General features: G+C 46.7%; 1 long non-coding RNA gene across 1 annotated transcript; it reads right to left on the minus strand.

Moving 5' to 3' along the window:
• Window positions 1-2,796: 2,796 nt before the first annotated feature.
• On the minus strand, window positions 2,797-11,548 carry LOC144147303 (uncharacterized). The gene is made up of 3 exons (XR_013317884.1): window positions 11,340-11,548; window positions 9,479-9,565; window positions 2,797-3,804 (listed from the first exon to the last, which is right to left on the minus strand). It is a non-coding gene; the product is annotated as an uncharacterized LOC144147303 (long non-coding RNA).
• Window positions 11,549-12,160: the final 612 nt, after the last annotated feature.

Raw genomic sequence — 12,160 nt, forward strand, 5'->3', positions numbered from 1 at the left:
GTGTTCTTGCGTTATGTCGACGATTGTTTCGGCGTCGTTCAGAAAGACGCGGCGAACAGCTTGCTGGCCCACCTCAACAGTATGGAACGTGCCATTCAGTTCACGTCAGAAGAGGGGGCCGATGGCAAACTTCCCTTCCTGGACGTCCTCGAGTCTCGGCAGGGCCAGAGGCTACGTTTCAGCGTGTACCGCAAGGAAACGCACACAGACCGCTACCTGAACTTCAACTCCGTGCACCCCGCTTCCCGCAAGACGGCTGTTGTTAGCACGCTACTGCAGCGTGCGAAAAGATCGTGCTCGAAGCCCGAGGATGCGGCGGTGGACACGGCAAAGGTACAGGACAACCTGGCTAGCTGCGGTTACCCGAGGCACTTTATAAACGCAACAGAACGCCAACTGACCCGACGGGGACAACTGGACGTGCCTCCTGCCCCGATGAAGCGAGCTCCTGTGCATTACCTTCCAGGAACAAGTGAATGTTTGGCACGTATCCTACGGGAATATGACGTGCAGGTGGCCCACGTTCCAGCCCAAAAGATGTGCCATGAGCTCGTGAGAGTCGAGGACCGCTTGCCCAAGGAGCGCTTCTCCGGTGTGGTATACGAGATACCTTGTGCAGACTGCAGTGGCGTGTATATCGGGGAATCAGGAAATTATAAGAATCATCTGCAGCAGCACGCACATGAAGTAAAGAATAAAAGCGTCCGCAACAATGCTTTAGCCAAACACGCCGTCGTGAATGACCACAAGATTGATTGGGACAATGCAAGAATCGTCGCTACAGAAAAAGTGACCATCACGGCTACATCTCGAATAACTAATCATTCAGACCACATCTAACACAGTCAATCGTAACGACGGAAATCTAAACCCGATCTACTCACGCTCTTTGCAGCGATTATAGAAGCCCACTTAAACGACCCACTTCTGGTGATGCATTTATTGTGAACAAGGCTTCGGTGCTGGAAGCCCAAACGTCAGTACGTTTTGTTTGGACTGGTCGGCGTCTCTTTTTCATTCCTAATGTACCCTCCCGGCCAGACGGGATTCCATCATGCTCTCGATTTCACCAATGTAGGATGCGTCGCAATCCTTGCATGGAATTTTGTAGGCAACACCGGGGAATCTTGATTTTTCTAAAGGGTCCTTCACGCGTACCAGCTTCTGATTAAGCCTGTTCGTTGGCACGTGTGCAATTTTAACGCCATATGTGCCAAACACCCTTGCAAGAGCTTCTCTGATGCCTTGCGTGTAGAGGACGGCAGCGCGGTTTTGCCTGTATTTTTCAGGACCCTTTCGGGGGAGGCAACTGAAGCCCGCAATTGTTGCGTCCTCACAAGCTTTGAAGGGTAGCCATTGCTTGCGCAGACCAGGCTCAGAGCAGATTCGTGATGCGCGTGAGAAGAGTGCAGCGGCGACGGAGCGTTTTTGGCCTATAGGATGCGCAGAGTCGAACCCCAGGTATCTACTCGTGTGGGTCGGCTTTCGATACACACTGGTTGTAAATCCTTGGGCCGACCATCTCACAAGTACGTCGAGGAAGGCGATCTGTCCATTATTTTCCTGTTCCATGGTGAACTGGATGCTTGGAACACAAGAGTTTAGATGCTCAAATAAAGGCATTACGTCTCGGCAGTGGATCACACAAAAACAGTCGTCTACGTAGCAGACAAACATCTTGGGGCCGCCTTTTACGAGTATAGCGCAGAATTTTCTAGAGCCTCTAGGGCAATATTCGCACAGACTACTGAAACGTAAGCTCCCATCCCTGTTCGAAACCGCTGGTCCGTTGAAAACAAAATATATGTGTTCTGCAGGCCAAATTCCAGGAGACAATACAAGTCTTGCGTCTCAATTGGCGAACGTGAAGGCAGAGATGCATCGTTCTCGAGTAGATCCTTGCAACTCCGGACCGCGTAATTTTGCCTGGAATTTGGCCTGCAGAACACGTTTTGTTTTCAACGTATAATGTTACAAGCAGCGGTTTGGAACAGCGATGGGAGCTTCCATTTCAGCAGTCTGTGCGAATATTGCCTTAGAGGCTCTAGAAAATTCTGCGCTATGCTCGTACAAGACGGCCCCAAGATCTTTGTCTGCTACGTAGACGACTGTTTTTGTGTGATCCACCGCCGAGACGTAATGCCTTTAATTGAGCATCTAAACTCTTGTGTTCCAAGCATCCAGTTCACCATGGAACAGGAAAATAATGGACAGATCGCCTTCCTCAACGTACTTGTGAGATGGTCGGCCAAAGGATTTACAACCAGTGTGTATCGAAAGCCGACCCACACGGGTAGATACCTGGGGTTCGATTCTGCGCATCCTATAGGCCAAAAACGCTCCGTCGCCGCTGCACTCTTCTCACGCGCATCACGAATCTGCTCTGAGCCTGGTCTGCGCAAGCAAGGGCTAGCCGTGGTAAGGAAGGACCTTCGCAGTAACGGCTACCCTCCAAAGCTTGTGAGGACGCAACAATTGCGGGCTTCAGTTGCCTCCTCCGAAAGGGTTCCTGAAGAAGACAGGCAAAAACGCGCTGCCGTCCCCTACACGCAAGGCATCAGTGAAGCTCTTGCAAGGGTGTTTGGCACATATGGCGTTAAAACTGCACACGTGCCAACGAACAGGCTTAAGCAGAAGCTGGTACGCATGAAGGACCCTTTAGAAAAATCAAGATTCCCCGGAGTTGCCTACAAAATTCCATGCAAGGATAGCGATGCATCCTACATAATTCACTGGAAATTTTTAAAAGAAGAATTCAATAGCACCAGAATGATGTCAAAAAGGGCAATGTAAGCTGAAATGCCTTGGCGGATCATCACCTGGCTACTGACCACGTCATCGATTGGGATTCCGCAAGCATAATCGCATCAGAGAAGCGCCTGTCGACACGACTACTTTTAGAATCAGTGCATATTCAACCAACTAAAAACACGATTAACCGGTCGCGGGGTAATCTCCCCGAGATACACATGCGCACTCTGCGCCACCGAACCTATAAATAATCGAGACCTTTCACCCCCCTTTCATTGTGATCAAGGGACCAGTAGGGGCCCCAAAACGTCTTTATTTGTTTATTTGTTTTTGACCAGGCGAGTGCCTGCTTGTATTTCATCAACACCGAACTAACCCGCCTGAATCACCACTTCATAGACATTGAGCAATTCTTTGAATTGGTTTATTGTAGCAAGCTGTCTTGTTTATTTCCTTATTTTTTTGGCATTTCCTGTCTCATTTGAAATTGGGAGACCAGATAGCTTTTACTACGGGTCATGCACTGGTGACAACAAATATTTGATTTCACTTTAAACAATTTTGAGTTCTGTTTTACTGCTCACCAGCCAATGACCTGAAATATAAGAGGCTCTTAAAACATGTGCTGGCATTTCTTTCCTGCACTGTAGTACAACTAATCATGACTTTTATCATATTTTGTTCACAAATTGTAATATTTAGAAAGTATTCAGCTGAATGAAAACGTTATTTCAGAAGCATGCGCAATCAACAAGGCCTCAATGACTCTCACCACGTGGTTCACTTGTTTCCGTCACAAATAACCTGATTGCAGCCACATTCCACCCAAGACGAAGGTAACATACCCTCTGGGATGATGAATATTTAAAATGCCTTACGAGTAAGTGCTCAGCACATGAAATTGTGGCATTAAAACAGAAGATCCGTCTGCGGCATCCTTCACTTGGGGCAGCGCTTGATCACAAACTTCGAGAAGGTGAAAAATGCTCCATGGGCCGCTCCAGCCAGCAGAAACAATGCAGGACGCAAGTTGGTAGGTGGACCGTTGGCATCCTGCGATTGTGAAGATTTTTATTTAGTAGATGCTCTTTTTTTTTGTACCGTTGTTCATTTTTTCTTTAACAAGCAGCTGAACTCCTGTAGGTTCTACGAATCATACAAGCATAATAAAATGCAGCAATGCAGAACAATTGGCAGGGTTACCTCAATTTTTCTTTTCTAGGAATGAAAACAATGTAGGTAATCTATACACAACTACAATCAAACCTTTCAATTTTTACCTACTTCACTCCTAACAAGCCCGCATACACGTTAGACATGTGAGAAAGCTGCTAAATTTATGCCCACAAACTTAATCAGGCATCAGAAATCGGCAGGGAACGACGTGTTACCTTTAAATGGCACTTTTTTTGTTCAAAACACGTAAATGGGCGAGAAAGGCCCATAACTATGATTTCGTACCCTTATCTGGAATGGTTTTCAGGCAATGCTTACATCTCACTTCAGTACCTTCAGGTGGTGGAGATCTTTGAAAACTCATTGCGGGCAAGTGGGTTGTGTTCAAGCTCTCGTATCTTGCCAGCATATGCTGGATTCCAGCATTCCCAATTCAACGTGACGACTTGAATGTGGTGGATGCAAGAAAGAATAAGCACACGCCAAGGGCGTAGCCGGGGGGGGGGGGGGTCCAGGTGCTCCCCCCCCCCCCTTCATAATGTTTTATGCCAAGGCTGGGGTGCGGTTTAGGCAGCCTGAAAAACCGCCTGAAGTCACCTGCAGTTTTAAGGACATTCTTGCTCACATAAAGCTGAAAACAAGGGCTATGTCAACGTCTGATCCCTGCGCGCGCTCCAGATGCTGTACCTGTCAATATATACAGCCCGGCTGCATTTCGCGCCGGATACACCGACAAGCACCGGGAACCTGCCGCGAGCCGATCAAAACAGCCCTACTGTTTCAATGGCGGAACAGCACGGCCGGGGAATGGCAGAACAGCAGGAAAAGCCTCATATAGGCTTACATGTGGTCGGGAGCGTGACATTCCTTGTCTTTACACTGGTACAAAGTATAATCACATGACAGAGCATGTCGCTGTATTTTGTTCAGTCAACTATCAATCCTTGATATGTTTATTTTTCTACCGACATCGCATTTCATTGACTATTGCAGATCCATAATTTCTGCTGCATAAAAAGCATTGCTCTGCCCATGTTGTATTTCCTCCACATCAACAAAACTAAACAATTCTCCTTATTGCGGAGCTTTGTTTTTTTGGCACTATTCCACTGTTTCCTTGACCTCCCTCTTGGTTAGAATCAGCATTCTGTATTTGCTTAACCGGAATTTTACTGAAGCCATGTCTGTTTCGATTTAACAGATAGAAATATAATGAAATTTAAGAAACGTGCAACAAGCTCAACATTCAACAGCAGTGCAATAAGGTGCTCTGCTTAGCGCAAGTTTACTACTCACGTTACTAGCACAAAAAATAACAAAAGGCGATTACTTAAGGACGAAGACGCACGTTTGCTAGCTTCACCGCCATAATATACGAATGCACCACATGTACAGTCCACTGCAATTCGATGGTTGTCGCGGGAAAGCTACTCTTTCAAACGAAGCAGAAAGAACACCAGCTTTAGCAAATATTCCATGCAAGTTTCGTTATCGTCGGCGTAATAAAGGGCAACCAAGTCCAAGTCTGTGCTTGATAACAACGAATGTACAGCTTGAAACCCAAAGGGTGGCAAGTCGGTCGTGCGGGCCATTGTTGTATCATGGAACAGCCAACAAGGGAGCGAAGAGTGCGAAATCTCGATTTTCATGGTTCCGAAACGAAACCGTGGGCTGGTGGCACGCTTGGCCGCTCGATGCTGGCGCGATAACCTTCAAATCGTGCTCGACTGTACTTCATAGCTGACAAGAAAACTTAATAGTCCCTTTTCTAAAGGAAAATCTAAAACACGAGAATCTTGATAGCAAACATTCAGTGTTCAGGGGTGAGACAGCTGAATCAGATATGGGAGCAGTTTTTGGAGCAGCGAAATCTCGATTTTGGAGCAGAAGAACCTTGATTTGGAGCAGACGAACGACATTTCATAAATAATCACCTTAGGAGTCTAAAAAAAATCACGTTTTTGGCAATGCAGGAGGAAAAGTGCACTTTTTTAATCGTTTTTGAACGTACATAACACTGAAGCAGCCTTTCAACAAAGTTTTTTTCTACCAGAGTATCACAAGATACGAACTGCACTACCTTTTTACAAACCATTTTTAAATTTTTAGGCTGTATGCATAGATAGCATGGAGGGCCGTTGAAAATATCTCATTGAAAAACGAAGCAATCCTAAGGCATTTTTATTATCATGTGAATGCCGAAATTGTTATTTTTGTAATCCCATCCTCGGATTTACGCACAAGTGTAGAGCCACGGCAAAAGTTGCGCAAAGCAAGGTGACAGTCGTCGCACCCCACCAGCCCTCCCATTTTAATCCCCAAGGTGCACGTTCACTACGATCGTAATTTGAGTAACGTTCGTATGTTTAGCCGTCTCCCTCTTGGCATTAAATTTCACTTCAGATAAATTAACCATTATTACTAGCGTTAAATAATAGCCCGTCCCGCTATCGGACACTGCTTGAACATTTTGCGGCGATGTAGCCTGCGCCGCTATTTCTGCAGCGTCGATCGTCCCATTCCCCCAGCTCACAAGCTCACTGTCAAAGGCAGCAATAACTCAGCGTTTTGTAACACCGTAATGGATCCCAAATTTCACTTCAAGCACGCATCGGCTTCACATTCAAAGCCGAAACACGGCGAATTCGCGGGCGCCATGTTGTTTTAATGAACTCCCGTCCTTGGAGTCCCGCAACAGATCAAAGGTCTAAATGTAAACCCAGCCACCCCCATAACAAAAACCACGGTAGAAATCGGCGGAAAGCACTCTGCCTCATCCACAAGCAACTGCTTCGCCCGGTGGCCACGTTTTCATATCTTTACCACACCAAGATGGCAGCGCCCAGTAATGTCGTTCCAGAAATACGGCGCTCCGAAAATTGCCGTTTTTTCATCAACTTGCACATGTAGTTTGACGCCTCAGTACACATGAGTATTTTTTCTACAGGACTTTGCAATGGTTTTCGATGGGAAAACTTTAAAAACGCACAGAATATAACATGTGCGACCCGACATTGTGACTTTCGAAAAAACTATCTCGGGGACACTTTTATGCAGTTTTTTTTATTGAATGATCAATCACTTAAACCTTTGAAAACAGCATCACATTGGGTATGCTGGAAAATTATGCGGTCAGTAAGCATTTTCCCCCAATGAAACTGACGGGAGCGTTAAAATCATTGGCACTCAGAGTGTTTTGGAGCAGTTTGGCGCAGTTTTTACAATTTTCAAGCTTTTGGAGCAGCCTGGCGCAGGAAAACAAATTTGTATCAAATCTGCGCAATATGCGCAGCTGTCTCACCCCTGAGTGTTGGCCTCCACTTCCTCCCGACGAACTTCGGGGACCGCGCGCCACTCACGAGCGCACTCATGATCACGCTCACGAGCGTGGGTCCGCCTAACCACCTGCTCTGCGGACGAATAATTCGCCCGTGGTCTGCCCATAGACCAGCGAACGAGAATTTAGGTGATCATAATTATCATCACCATCTAAGCTCCTTAAAGGAGCCATGAAGAGAAAACACAAGTTTGGTTCATTCAAAAGATTGTCTCGTTAGAATCATACTGACACCACTTTTAACGTAAACTTCGCTCAAATAAGCTACATAATTAGGAAAAAAAGGAATGGTCATGCGACCCACCAGCTCATTTTTCGCAACAGAACCTATGATGTCACATGAGCTAAGCTCTGCGATTGGCGGAGGCTGGCAGAAGCAGACGCCAATTAGGTAGAGCTTACAAACTAGACGAATGAGCGATTTGCGCTTAAATTTAGGGCACATTCTTTACAAAGCAATAAGAATGATGCGACAAACAGTGGAAGTTACGAAAGCACATGTAAACATAGAAGTACTGATGCGTTCTGCTGTTCGTACTGCGCACAGCATGCTTGGTTTAGCTGCACAGCACTACGGGGCTTGGGGTTGTCTCAGACGACACTGGCCGATTGACGCAAGCAACGGTGTCTTAAGTGACCCCATTTGTCGAGCGAGCACTGTTTCAGGGAACGAATATTTCTCCCAGAACAAAAACAAGCCAGATTTAAATGCGGGCAAAAACAAACCAAACGCTTGCCACGGTATGGTGGCGCCATCTAGGTTACACAACGTAAAAAAATGCGGGAACAAACCAACACCGCTGTACAGGGTGGAGACAACCTTTGAACGGTCCCGTGCCGCCGCAATTGGGCCAACGGGCTCAACGCGTTATTCTTTTCGTTTCCCACGAGACCTAGCAACGCGAAACAGACAATATGATTCAAACTTCTTCAGTAAACCGCGTTGCGGCGATAATTTTAGCGCGGTTTTGACACAATGACTTGCTTCGGCGGCGAGCGAGCAACCGAAAATGGCGCCGCCAGCGTATACGTGTCTCTGCCCTGTACGGCGGATGCGTGAATGAAGGTACTCTAGGCTGCAGAGCGGTCGGTTCCTGTGATGTCATTTGGGACCACGAAAACGCACGATTGAGCGGGAAAATCAAAATTTTAACCTAAATTGTTTAATTTCTCAGTGAATAAAGCACCATTTGTATCCGGACAAGCGCTGGGGGCACTATAAAACACGAAATCTTTCGAATAAAACCAACTTGCATTTTCTCTTCATGGCTCCTTTAAGGTGGGCTTTACAGTTAGCGTTGAGCATACACAAATCGCATGTTAAAGTCAGTTATTTCAAGCTTCGTTTGCAAAACAACGCGCAAGATGCCTTGCCTACATATTTCCCCGTCCCATCTTTTGGTCGACCACGGTCCCCCCCCCCCCCTCCCCCCGAAAAAAAATTCCTTGCTACGCGCCTGGCAAACGCCCAATCAGGAGTACGTTCAGCATGCACGTCGGTTGTTTAAAAAAAAGGGTGTAATGTATTGCTCAGAAGACTCAATGCTTGCACGCATCTTGGAGCAGCAACGGCCTTGGCAGATGTGTTTGAGTGGTTTTTCCTCTCTCATAACATCCACAGTGCTTTCAGGAAAAGCCCCAGGCCTAGCAATTAGCATGTTCCAGTTAAGAATAATGCTGCTGATACTTTACATTTTCAAATCTTTTTCTTTGTGGAAGGATGTTTATTTATTGGCGGTACAGCACTAGCGTGCGTAAATCGCAGCCTTCAGAACCCCAATCAGGCCTGTTTAAATGGTACAGGCAGTTACATAACTATTTGAAAAAGTGGACTGCAAGGACTGTCAATTCACATGATAAACATCAAAAAAATAGCTGAAAACAGAACTGGTAAGGCTTTATCGAAGACTAAACTACAAAGGTAATAACATTTTTGTGTCACCACCTAAGAAATATGGCTTCACCGTAAACATGACTAACACCAGGAAGTTCGTATACATGGTGATTAACTGCTACGCCCACATTATGATTTTGGGTGAAACTTTTGAGTTTTCCGAAATTAACAATAAAGGTTGCCATTGAGCGCCTACATGTTAGGTTATGCATGAAACACCAATAATTGTTACGGGGGAGAGAACTTGTACATTCAAGTGATCGAACCTTATTCAAGTATGATAGCCCACTGTGCTACCAAAACTGTGTTTGAAAACTTACGTTCTGGCAGCCAAACACTGTTGACAATGCTTGTGGCTCTTGTCCGGTTGAATGGAGGGACGTGATGCGCTCAGACCGTCCAGAGGTCTAAAACGGGATGACACATGATTACCACACATGCAAGAATGGAAATGATTAGGTGCACGAATGTTACGTCTCGGGCAACACAACATTCAGCCAAAATCACTGCCCGCGTACCGCCGCACCGTACACATGGTGAGGTGGCTCGCCGCAAACGCAACGAAGCTTGCGAGGCGCGCACATTCGCTCGCAAACGATTCTCCCTCGCAATTCCCAACACGGCACAAACGACTGCGGTGATCAACGAAGCCGAAAACGCTGCGCAGCACAGTTTAGAGGAGTAGCCGCCCGTGTTCTGATAAACTACGCGTAAGACGTGGTTCGCAGTGGTGAACTCTGAAGCTGTTCAATATAGTGCTGCGGAATAGGAAACGTTACTGAGTTACTGAGCGCCACGGCGTTACTGAGCGCCAGTGCGTTTAGCGCTCAATGCAAGCACCACAATCTTTCGCACATCGCCTTTCTAGAGACGAGCCCTCTAGGTTCAACCTCGCCAGTTCAGTTAAACAATTCACACACGCGTGCTCCTGTTAACGAATCCTTAAAGCGGCGATGACAGCTACAAACGACATCCAGTGACAAGAAAGGCGGCAAATGTGACGAGACAGCTTACCCACAGAACAGGGAGGATTTTAGAGAAGCAAAGGTCTAGCTTTGCCTGTAGTGCCAGAAAAAGCGTAGTGGCGGCGTCGTGAACTACCCAGTACGCCCGCTTGATGGCGCTGTAAACACGGCTTTGTAAACATGGCGGATGCTTTTTGCACAGGACGCTTGAGCTCCTTAATAACATGGCTGCCCTCGCACGGCGGCCGCCGGCTCGCTGCTCCACGGCCGGACTCGACTCTCCTCCTCCCGCGCGCGAAAGGGGCGTCGAGTCCGGCCGTGGCTGCTCCTGCTGGCTCCTGGCTGGCACGCTGGTCGCGTGTTTACTTGCGCCGCGCTAGTGAAGTGATGTTACGCCAGGTGACCAGATGGCCTCGACTGGCACAGACCACAGTGAGCAGCAAGTGAGAACAAATAGTTTATTGACATCCGCAAGTTTACAGAGGCCAGGACATCATTTCATTTCGATCGCTGCAATTGTACGTCGCTTTCGTGACAACATTTTTTTTTTTGCCATAACAACTCGTTCACTTGCGCTAAGATTTCGAACGAAGGGCACAAATGAAGTATTGACGGCGACAACGGTTTCCTTTGCACCGTCTTTCTAGCGGAGTGCATAACACTCACCTTCTGTTTGAAGAATCGAATATTCTGGCCTCGACAGCTGCCTTCCGATGCGGAATTTCCCACATTTGTCATTCCACAAGCACTCAATTCTCGTGTTTTGCCAGTCCTCTCAACAACTGATGGACGCAAAAGCACATAACAGCAATAACAGTCACGAAACCGGTGCTCCGCGCACATTGAAACGGTCGGCCGTTGCAGCGGTTTCAATTTGAATTGGCGGCTTTGTGGTTGCGAATTCAGAAACAAGGTGGTGCACCAGTCGGCTGTTCGTAAAAAGTTGCGTACATTTTTGCTCAACGGATGTTTGATGCGGAACTTGTTAATAGTATTTTTAAATAACACATTGTAAGCGAACTGTGTGGGCTCTTTGAGTCACGGAATGAATGTTTTGTATTCTATACCAAAAGTAACATTTTGCCTGCGCCGTCTGGTGGGCTTGATGGTCGAAAACAGCGCTTTAGGTTGGTCAAGGTTGGTCACGTGGGGCGTCGATTTTTACGCCGCCTATAGGGAAGACAGGGAACGTCCAAGCTTGCGAGCCCTGGCTTACCGAGAGGAGCCGACGCAGAAGAGCGAGCGACGTTCAGAGGCAAGCGCCGTCTTCAGGTGGCAAAGTTGTTCTCAAATACTTCATCGCGAAGTCGAACACGACAGACACAACCGAAGACGACGAGGTGCCCAATTAATCATAATAACTGCGCTTGTTTAACCGCACACCACAGTTAACACGTAAACAATCCGATGAAAGACGGGTCACGGGGTATCTGTTCCGGAATCCGGCCACGCCGCCTTGCGCCGTACTCAAGATATCGGCCGTTGGCAGGGAGTTGCGTAAACAAATTAAAACGACAACAATAAATAATTACCTCTTTTACTGAATATAACATAATCTTTAGGTTTATTATTTACTGTGTGTATTATAATAAAGAAGCTTAGATATTTAAAGTTTACAAACACAAAACGCGAACTGAAGCTTATGGCGCTCGATTTGAACGTTAAAAAAAGCAGCAGATAGTAAGATAACACTGCGCAATGAAATTTGGCAGTGTTCTAGTGTAAGTAATCGTATTATTATTTGGCGTCTGTTTATTTAGCGCCCGATTTCATGCCCCTACCTCCCCAACTTTTGTTTTCTTTTGATATCTGCCTTGTTCTCCAACGTTGTTTCTGCAGGAGAAACTAGGTGGTCTGTTTATTGCATTTGTACACAATATTTGCGGTCGCTAACAATAAGAATGGAATAAAATTGTGATTGCTAGTACGTTATAACTCCACTGAGTGACGAGAATGACTGTTGTCAGAGAGGGCTATGATTGTGCTGGTGGGGCAGGAGAGGAACAGGGAACGACGGAATGATGATACAGATGTCAC

The sequence above is a fragment of the Haemaphysalis longicornis genome, unplaced genomic scaffold (genome assembly GCF_048455015.1).
Source record: "Haemaphysalis longicornis isolate Haplotype H1 unplaced genomic scaffold, Haemaphysalis longicornis Haplotype H1 scaffold_7, whole genome shotgun sequence".
Lineage (NCBI taxonomy): Eukaryota > Metazoa > Arthropoda > Arachnida > Ixodida > Ixodidae > Haemaphysalis > Haemaphysalis longicornis.